This window comes from Peromyscus eremicus, chromosome 14 (assembly GCF_949786415.1).
Source record: "Peromyscus eremicus chromosome 14, PerEre_H2_v1, whole genome shotgun sequence".
Classification (NCBI taxonomy): Eukaryota; Metazoa; Chordata; class Mammalia; order Rodentia; family Cricetidae; genus Peromyscus; species Peromyscus eremicus.
The window spans coordinates 60875709-60885309 of NC_081430.1; positions in this window are offsets into that span (position 1 = coordinate 60875709).

Genomic DNA, 9601 nt, shown 5'->3' on the forward strand with positions numbered 1-9601 from the left:
GCAGCTCTCAACACCATCACCTTGGGGGCCAGCGCCTCACCGATTTGGAGCATACAAATACACAGTCCCCAACTTCTGATAGGCTTTGCGATACTTGGGGCATCAGCACTCATCATTTGGAAGAAATCTGAGCACAGCCATCTACACAACAACTACACATGTGCTTTCCTGCAACAGTCCTGGGCACCAGGGCCATGGGTCAGCGTGCAGAGAAGGAAATGACTTTGGCATAAGGTTATTAGAACATTGTTCAATATAGCAACACTGGAGAAGACCTGAATACCCACCAAGAGCATAGAACACAATACCACCATCAAAACCGAAGTGCCGGGCTGTAAAGAGCTGTTCTGCTAGAGGACCTAGGTTTGATCCCCAGCACCCACACGGCAGCTCACAAATGTCTGTAACTCGAGCTCCAAGGGATCTGAGGCCCACTTCTCTCCATAGCATGGCATGCACAGACATACATGCAGGCAAAACCCTCAAACACATAAAGTTAAATCTAAAACAAGTGCCCTGTGATAACATCCAAAAAAACAACAAACAAACAAACAAACTACCAAGTGAAAGGGACTCTATGCTCTTCTTCCTTCTTGATGTGATAAATTATATGCTGGAATTATATGCTCATAAATACGCATTTATATATGTATACAGTATTTCTGGACAGGTATTAAGGAAATTTTGGTTGCACCACAGGGAATGTGGCACCTGGAAGACAGAGTCAGCCCTTCATACCTCTGCACCACACTACCAACTGTCTTCTACCATTTTGATGAATGAAATGAAAACTTTTACCCTGAGTCTACCTCCGGTTTTCTGCTACAACTAGCAAGATTTTTCCCACGAGTGGCCAGTTGTGTACTTTGTATTTCCTTTTCCCCTACTGTGACCTTGTCTTAGTTAGCATTTCTACTGCTGCAGTAAAACACCATGACCAAAAATCAACTTGGAGGGGGAAGGGTTTATTTTCAGCTTACAGCTTCACATCACAGTCCATCACTGAGAGAAGTCAGGACAGGAACTCAAACATGACAGAAACTTGGAGGCAGGAGCTGATGCAGAGGCCATGGAGGGACGCTGCTTACTGGCTTGCTCCTCATAGCTTGCTCCTCCTTACAGCACCCAGGACCACCAGCCCAGGGCTTGTATCACTCATAGTGAACTGGGCTAGCTCACATCAATCATTAATCACAACAATAATAACCCAAAGACCTGCCTACAGGCCAATCTTGTGGAGGCATTTTCTCAATTAAGAGTCCCTCTTTCCTGCCAGATAGTAGTGGTGCACCCCTTCAATTCCAGCACTTGGGAGGCAAGGGCAGGTGGACCTCTAAGTTCGAGGCCAGCCTTGTCTACAGAGCAAGTTCTAGGACAGCCAGGGCTACACAGAGAACCCCTGTCTGTAAAAACAAAACAAACAAAAAGGAAGGAAGGAGGGAAGGAAGGAAGGAAGGAAGGAAGGAAGGAGGGAGGGAGGGAGGGAGGGAGGGAAGGAAGGAGGGAGGGAAGGAAGGAAGGAGGGAAGGAAGGAAGGAGGGAGGAAGGGAGGAAGGGAAGGAAGGAAGGAGGGAGGAAGGGAGGAAGGAGGGAGGAAGGAAGGAGGGAGGAAGGGAGGAAGGAGGGAGGAAGGAAGGAAGGAGGGAGGAAGGGAGGAAGGAGGGAAGGAGGGAAGGAAGGAGGGAAGGAGGGAGGGAGGGAGGGAGGGAGGGAGGAAGGAAGGAAGGAAGGAAGGAAGGAAGGAAGGAAGGAAGGAAGGATTGATGCCTCTACTTTGTGTCAAGGTGACATAAAACTGGTCAGCACAGACACATAGAACTCTTTCACCCCTACATCCAAAGGTAGCATATCATCAGATATGCTGTGTGCACCTTGCTTTTTTCATACAAATGATCCCACGACCCTGTGTTTTTGTATGTGTGCTTTCAGTGGGCTTTCTCCACCACATATTTATCGAGTCTCCTAGTGCTGGACATCTGGGTTGCTTCCAGTTTTGACTGCAAGCAACTGTAGCAAATATTCTTCAACAGTGGGACTGCTGGACTAAGGGGAAGGCACTTACAATTCGCCCACACAAGGGGTACAGTTTCCCTGCAGCCCTGCTTTCGTTAATAAAACAGGGAATTTCTAAATCTGACAGTTCACCACAGTGGTCATTTCTTTCATTATGGAATCATCTTTTTTCTAGGTTCATGGATCACTTGTATTTTGTCTGGATCAAGTCGGTTCCGCTCCTACAACCACTTTTCTATTGAGTTTTAAAGGACTTACTTATTTTTTTGTTTTGTTTTGTTTTGTTGAGACAGGGTTTCTCTGTGTAGTTTTGGTGCCTGTCCTGGATCTCGCTCTGTGTGGAACTCACAGAGATCCTCCTGGCTCTGCCCTCCCGAGTGCTGGGATTAAGGCAGGACTTACTTCTTTGTCAGGTACTCTAATCCTCTGGAGTGAGATGGTAGGTGGTCAAGCCCTAGCTAGGACCATTCAGAGGAGCAGCGTCACACGTCAGAACACACACTTCAACTGACAACCTTTGTGTGCAAATCTGTGTGGAGAGGTTGGGTCCTCTCCTAGTTCTGCACCCTTCTGCAGCCAAGCTGGACACAGTGGGTGGCCGTAACAGGTTCCCTGCCCGCACTCATTCCGTTCTGCTTTGGGTACTCTTGGCTACTTCCATGCCCATTTTCCAGGTGACCTCTGGAATCAGTGTGTCTGGACCATGGAATAAATCTGCTCTGGGCTCTACTCCCCTTCAAGACAGCTTCTCCCAAGCTCCAGCACACCCGCTGCAGAACCAGCACCCTTCTGGTTACCTAGTGAAGCAGAGCCCTCCTCACCCCCCTCCACTCTTCCCAGGCTTTGTTTTCTTCCCACCAACCAGCAGCTCCTCCTGGTTTCTTCACTCTATATTCAGCCTCTCTGGGGCCTGCTCTGACTTCCTAGGGACATTCACCCTTCCCCTTGTGACAAGCTCCACCCCTTCCTGCCGGGGAGCCTCCAAAATACTTCTCAAAGGTCCAGAGAGAACAGGGGTCCTCTCCTCACCTTCGCACTGTCTTATGGTTGAGAAGGAAGAAGGCTTCTCTACTTTCCATTGCCTGTCCTGGGCCTTGGAAGCTGCAGGCCTCGGAACTGGGGCCAAGGTCCTTAGGGCTTGGGGACCTAAGGGATTGGGGGGAAGTTGGAGGCCAGGTATCTTAAGGCTTGGATTTCAGGCAGCCAAGGATCTTAGGGCTTTGGGGTATGGGAAACTGGGGTCCAGGGACCTTAAGAGGACTTGGGGATCTGGGGAGCTTGGGACCAGGGACTTTAGGAGTCTGGGGCCAAAGACCCTTATAGAGGGACAGTCACCTGCGAAGCCTAGCTCTATGCCCACTCGGCACTCAACACTCCGACCTGGGTCCTTGTCTTTCCCGTCGCTCGGGAAGGATCGGAGGGAGCCCCCGAGGCCAGAGGGTGTGACGAAAGTACGTACTGCACGGCGCGTGCCGACCGGCAACTTCCGCCGGACAGAGCCCGCACAGCCCTCTCCAGGACACCGTGGCGACAGCAGCAAGCTTCCACTGGGCGACTCTGAACGCTCCGGGCCTTCCGCACACCAGCCGCGCAGGCGCACTCCTCCCGCGTCACGCGGGCTCCGGGCGGTGTGGTGCCCAGGAACGCCGGGCGGAAGCGCGAGCCTTGGAGAAGGGGTTCCTGGTCGGCCCGCGTTTCTTTTGGCCACGCTTGCCTTGGAGCGTCCTCTGCCCTCGCGTGGGACTTGTTCATCTCTGTATCTGCAGAGCTGTCAGGAGTCGCCGTGGGAATGACGGAGGAAGGAGGGAAGGCTGGAACTTGGCCCGTGTAATCTTTAATGGTTGCATCCCTGTTCTTGGGACACCGAGGCCACCCTCGACAGCAGAGCCCGAGGCATAGAGGAGCTGCAGGCCAACTCTGTCCTTGGTGGAGGTCAGAGGCAGATTGTTGTTGTAAAACCAAACATCTTACCTCAAAGAGAGTACGTTTATTCTGGAGCCAAGTATGAGTGACTGGGCGGTGGTGGCGCACACCTTTAATCTCAGCACTCGGGAGGCAGAGGCAGGCGCATCTCTGTGAGTTCAAGGCCAGCCTGCTACAGAGTTCCAGGAAAGGCTCCAAAATCACACAGAGAAACCCTGTCTCAAAAAAAAAAAAAAAAAAAAAAAAAAAGAGTGACCATGGCGAGGATACACAGATCTGGTTACCCTCATACCGTGTTCAGTGTAACAATTCCATGATATTTTTATAGCTACAGAACTAAAGGAAGGGATGAGGCATTTTTACACTGGTGTAATTGTCGGGTAGGCAGGTTACAGCAACGTGGGTACATCACTGTTGTAGACCTCAGAGGCTGATAACATTTTTAGCTGTTGGATTAGGGTAAGCTGGTGTGGTCTGTTAAGACAATCCAAAAGGATTTATGTCATAGACACAAGGATGTTAGGTCAGACACAGAGTTGGGCTATGACTGGGTAATGAGGGGACAAAAAAAAAAATCCAAGACAATTCAGCTTGAGATCTGAAACATTCCAACTCTCCACAATCATGGAAGGCCTACTCAGTCAGTCCATCAGCCTTATAGAATCTTTTGTGTGTGTTGGGGGGGGGGGGGTCAAAACAGGGTTTCTCTGTGTAGCTTTGGCACCTTTCCTGGAACTCACTCTGTAGCTCAGGCTGGCCTCAAACTAACAGAGATCTGCTTGCCTCTGCCTCCTGAGTGCTGGGATGAAAGGCGTGCGCCACCACTGCCCAGCTCAGCCTTGTAGAATCTTTAACAGAGATTTCCCTTTCCCCCACCTAAGTTCACAACAGAAAGCCCATGAAGTGATGATTTTAACCAGCTTATGTTTTATGCATGTCTCACGCCCCCTCTGGAACCTCAGTCATCCCAGATAAGTACTGGCCACCTTATCTTTTTGCTCAGCTCTTGAGTGCGGGATCTGGGGTGTTCTGACTCTGGCTCCAGCATTGCCCATAGCAATTCCCACTTTCCATGGGAAAGGACCTTCCCATGTCCTAGTCAGCCTGGGTGGGTTCACTGTGGGGAAGGTGTTTGTCTTAGTTACTTTTCTGTTGCTGTGAAGAGACACCATGGCTAAGGCAACTTATCAAAGAAAGGGTTTATTGGATTAGATTCCATGACCATCATGATAGGGAGCATGGCAGCAGGCAGTCAGGTATGGCTCTGGAGCAGTAGCTGAGAGCTTACATCTGATCTACAACCATGAGGCAGAAAGTTAGCCAGGAATGCCATGGGCTTTTGAAACCTCAAAGCCTGGCCCCAGTGACACACCTCCTCCAACAAGGTCACACCCAGTCCTTCCCAAACAGTTCCGTCAACTGGGAACCAAGCATTCAAACATACGAGGCTATGGGGGCCATTCTCATTCAGACCATCACAGCGTTCATTGACTGCTGTCGACCTACTATGGTCCTCATCCTGATGCTGCAGACAGCTGGCCAGAAGTCCAGAAGGGTGTGGCTTCCTCTCCAGGGTGGGAAGATAGATATGGAGGGGAATTCTGACCCTATCACCAAAGGCCAAAGCCCCGGAGGTCTAGAAGGAAAGCTACAGTCCTCTCAAGCACCGTGAGAGCTAGCCGTGATGTGAACTGAGGGATCCTGAAAGGCATTGCAGCCCCAGATCCCATACTGACGGCTAACACCTCCCTGACATGTCTCTCTACTCAGTCCCTTCATCTCTGTTCCCACAGCTGCATCCAGAGTCTCCAAACCTCTTCTTTCTCTGGTTCTTTCCAAACAGTAAATTTAACCATGACACTCACTTGCTTTAAACCTGTTCACTATAGGACATGAATGTTTGGGTGGTTGAAGGTTCAGCGTGTGGGTGGGTGGGTGGGTTGGTGAACTGGTGGGTTGTGAGTGCATGGAGGGGCATTTAGGTGCACGAATGAGTGGATGTATAATGAATGGGCTTCGCATCGTTTTGAACCAGTGCGTTGGTTTCAGGCTAGCATGGCTGGTGGGACCTCAGCAGCCCAGCTGTACCAACATGTTGTGTAGTTATTTCCTCCCAATTGTAACAGCCCCCAAGAGAGGAAGGAGACTCCTAAGCTAATGAAACTTACACGACTCACAAAATTACAAGTCTTAAAAGGCCACCTCCTCCTGGTTAAGTAAGTGATGAATAATTACCAGGGAAGAGAGGACTCTTGGAGTTGCATGCAGGTTGGGTGAGAAGCTCCAGGGATGAAGGTATGTGAGTGGTCACCCATGCTGGGGTGGGCTTTTTGGTTCCAGCTGACTTTAATTTACCCATGTTCCTATAAGTAACTCCGCTAAAACAAATTGGTTTACCAACCTGGACGTAGGTGGAATTGTTTCTTTCGTCTGTTGGTGTCCTGTCTGGAATGAATAGATGTGTGCTCACATCTCTGTAGGAAAAGTCACAACACAAGGCTAGCATCTTTACAATTCTGTGGGTTTTCCCTTGTGACCTCAAGAGAGTTGCCACAACTCTACACGTCACATCATAGTCAACCTAGAAGAGAGGAAAGACGGTGACAGAAATTCTTTTATCAGGGAAACAAAATTCCCAATGGGCTTTGCCTACATCTAGTGCCTAGAACCAAGTCATAACTGCACAGCCCACGCAGCGGCCACTGGGCTGCCCCAGTGTTTACAGCGAGGGGTGAGCAATGCCCGTGGGGCTGCCGGTGTTGGGGATGTTTGTGATGCCCCTGCCCACCGCCTTTTCGGTGATGCAGTCTGTGTTTTCATAGCTTACAGGAAGTTCCTATTGTTCCCACTCATGGAAGACTACATTAGATTTCCTCTGTGTTGGCTGATTTTCCCACTGCTGTGTGAAAACACTTGACAAAAAGTGAGGAAGGTGGGTTCTCCTTTAGCTTACGGCTTGAGGGTGTGTAGACATCATCACGAAGGGGAGAGGAGTATGTGCTGTTGTAGCCATGGCTGCAGGAGTGTGAGGCAATTAGCATGTTGCATCCTCAGGAAACAGAAACATGAATGCTGGCCAACTGCTTGCTTTCCCTTTTTTTATGCAGTCCAACTCCCACCCATGGGATGGTGCCACCTTTGGGAAGACCCTCACAGGCATGTCCAAAGGTGTGTCACCTAAGGGATTCCAAAGCCAGTCAGGCTGACAATGAGGAGTCAGTGTTACAGCTTCCCCTCGTCACGAGAGGCAGCGCCATGGCTTGTTCTGTGGCGAGAGGTTGGTACCAGGTCACGGGGCTGACGACACAACTTTTCTGCTGTACTTGGTCCTGGTCAAACCAGGCAACGTATTTCTGCAGTTGGTAGTGTTAGGGATGGCGGGGCAGCTGGCCCGTTACCAAGGCCATTGCTGGCAGGGCCCTAGGCATTGCTCTTGGAAGTCTAGCCTCGTCCACAAGCCATCCCATAAATCCTGAGAAGTCACTTTCTGTTTATCCAGAGGGAATTCTGTGATTTGTGACTGCTGTGGGTTGAATTATGTCTCCCGAATGCTGTGGAAGCCTTAGCCCCAGCACTATGCTAAACCTGATTTTGAAATATGAACTATGATCTTCACAGAGAGATGGCCAAGTTAATGTGAACTGATTTTGCAGAGGACCCAAGTTCAGTTCCTACACCTACATCTGGTGACTCACAAATACTTGTAACTCTGCTCCAGGGGACCCAATACCTCTGGCCCCTGAGGGCCCCTGTACTTTTGAGTACACACACACACACACACACATACACACACACACACACTATTAAAAATAAATCGTTCAACATCATTTTTTAAAAGGGACATCTTGATGCAGGCGGGTGAAGTAAGAGTACTGTGTGTGTCACTCAGGCCTCCCAGATAAACAGAAGCAATGGGCTGCAGAGAGAGCTAAGAGATGAGGTGTCTTCTGGGCATTGGCCTATGTGAGTGTGGAGGCCGAGAAGTCCCACACTCTGCCATCTGCAAGCTAGACAGGAAAAGGCTGGTGCGGTTCTGTCCGTCCGTCCGGAAGCTCAAGGCTGGGAGCAGGGATGCAGTGTCCAAGGACCAGAGGTGATGGGTCTCTCAGATACACAGAAGCCAGAGGCCTCCGCTCCTTACGCTGTTCAGAATCTCCTGGATTGAACTGTGTCAACCACACTGACGAAGGCCATTGCTCTAGTTCAATGCCAACTTCACACCATCACGCTGTGAAATTGTGTTCTGCCAGCCAACAGGGCATCACTGAGCCCAGCAGACGGACACGGGGACAACTGAGGCAGAGACTGAGGTGCTGTAGTAAGCCAAGGACAATGGGGTTGGCTGAGAGGTAGGAAGGGTCCAGGGTGCTGTGGGATGTTCTGTATGGCAAATGTGTTGCTGATTGGTCAATAAATAAAACACTGATTGGCCATTGGCTAGGCAGGAAGTATAGGCAGGACAAGGAGGAGAATAAAGCTGGGAAGTGGAAGGCTGAGTCAGAGAGACACTGCCAGCCGCCATGATGAGAAACAGCATGTGAAGATGCCGGTAAGCCACGAGCCACGTGGCAAGGTATAGATTTATAGAAATTGATTAATTTAAGCTGTAAGAACAGTTAGCAAGAAGCCTGCCACAGCCATACAGTTTTTAACCAATATAAGTCTCTGTGTTTACTTGGTCGGGTCTGAGCGGCTGTGGGACTGGCAGGTGAGAGAGATTTGTCCTGACTGTGGGCCAGGCAGGAAAACTCTAGCTACACCAGGGTGCTAAGGTTGCCTTGACTTCACTTTTCCAGTTTACAGTACAGTGATTTTGTGTTATTTGAAGCCCAGGAGATGAACAGCACATCTGAGAACCCAGCCCATGCCACGCAAAGGTGTCCAGAAGCAGAAAGGAGGGGGGTGGAGTTTGCTTGATTTTCGAGTTTCCCTACAAAGTATCCAGGCCCCTCACTCAGGCTTCCCACCTCCAGCATCTCCTGTCCCCACCCCACCCTGCCGTCAGCTTACCATCCCTTCCTAGTCTATGGAGCCCTTGACCTCCTGGGAAAGACTACAGTGGTCAGGGAGGAGGCTGTGTCCTCTCGATCCCTGAAATAGTCTCTGAAATGCCCGCAGCATGGGTTTGACTCCCCCTCAACAGAAACTGGTCTTAGGGACAGCAGGTGTGTCATGGAGGGCTGAGCGCCCCCTTACCGGGATTCCTGAGAATGGGAGGCCTTCTAGAGTAGCAAGCACCCAAGGGATAGGTAAATGTTCGACAGCAGTCTCGGGGTACAGCAATCAAGATCCAGACAAAATTAGCTCCCTAGATCTTTCCAGAAAGGTCCCTTATAGATGATGTAAGTTAAGAGGAGTACCAGGTCCCCAGAGACCAGCAGCCGTGGGCCCTAGCCCGAAGAGCAAGGGAGAAGCAGGTTGGGGAAAACATGCCACCAACAGTGTGGCCCTTCCAGTGTCCCTGCTCAGCACACATCAGGGCAGCCTCGTCTCCCACCACTTACTCCGTTTGGTCCATGGTCTTCTAAGGAAGGGTCAACGTACTCGAACCTGAGCCACCATCCCACCCCTGCAACAGCCATTTGTTGTGATTCTGAGGGGATAGGACCAAAGAAGGCATGTCACCAGCTCAGTAAGCGGCTCCAGCCAGGAGGGCAGGAGGACT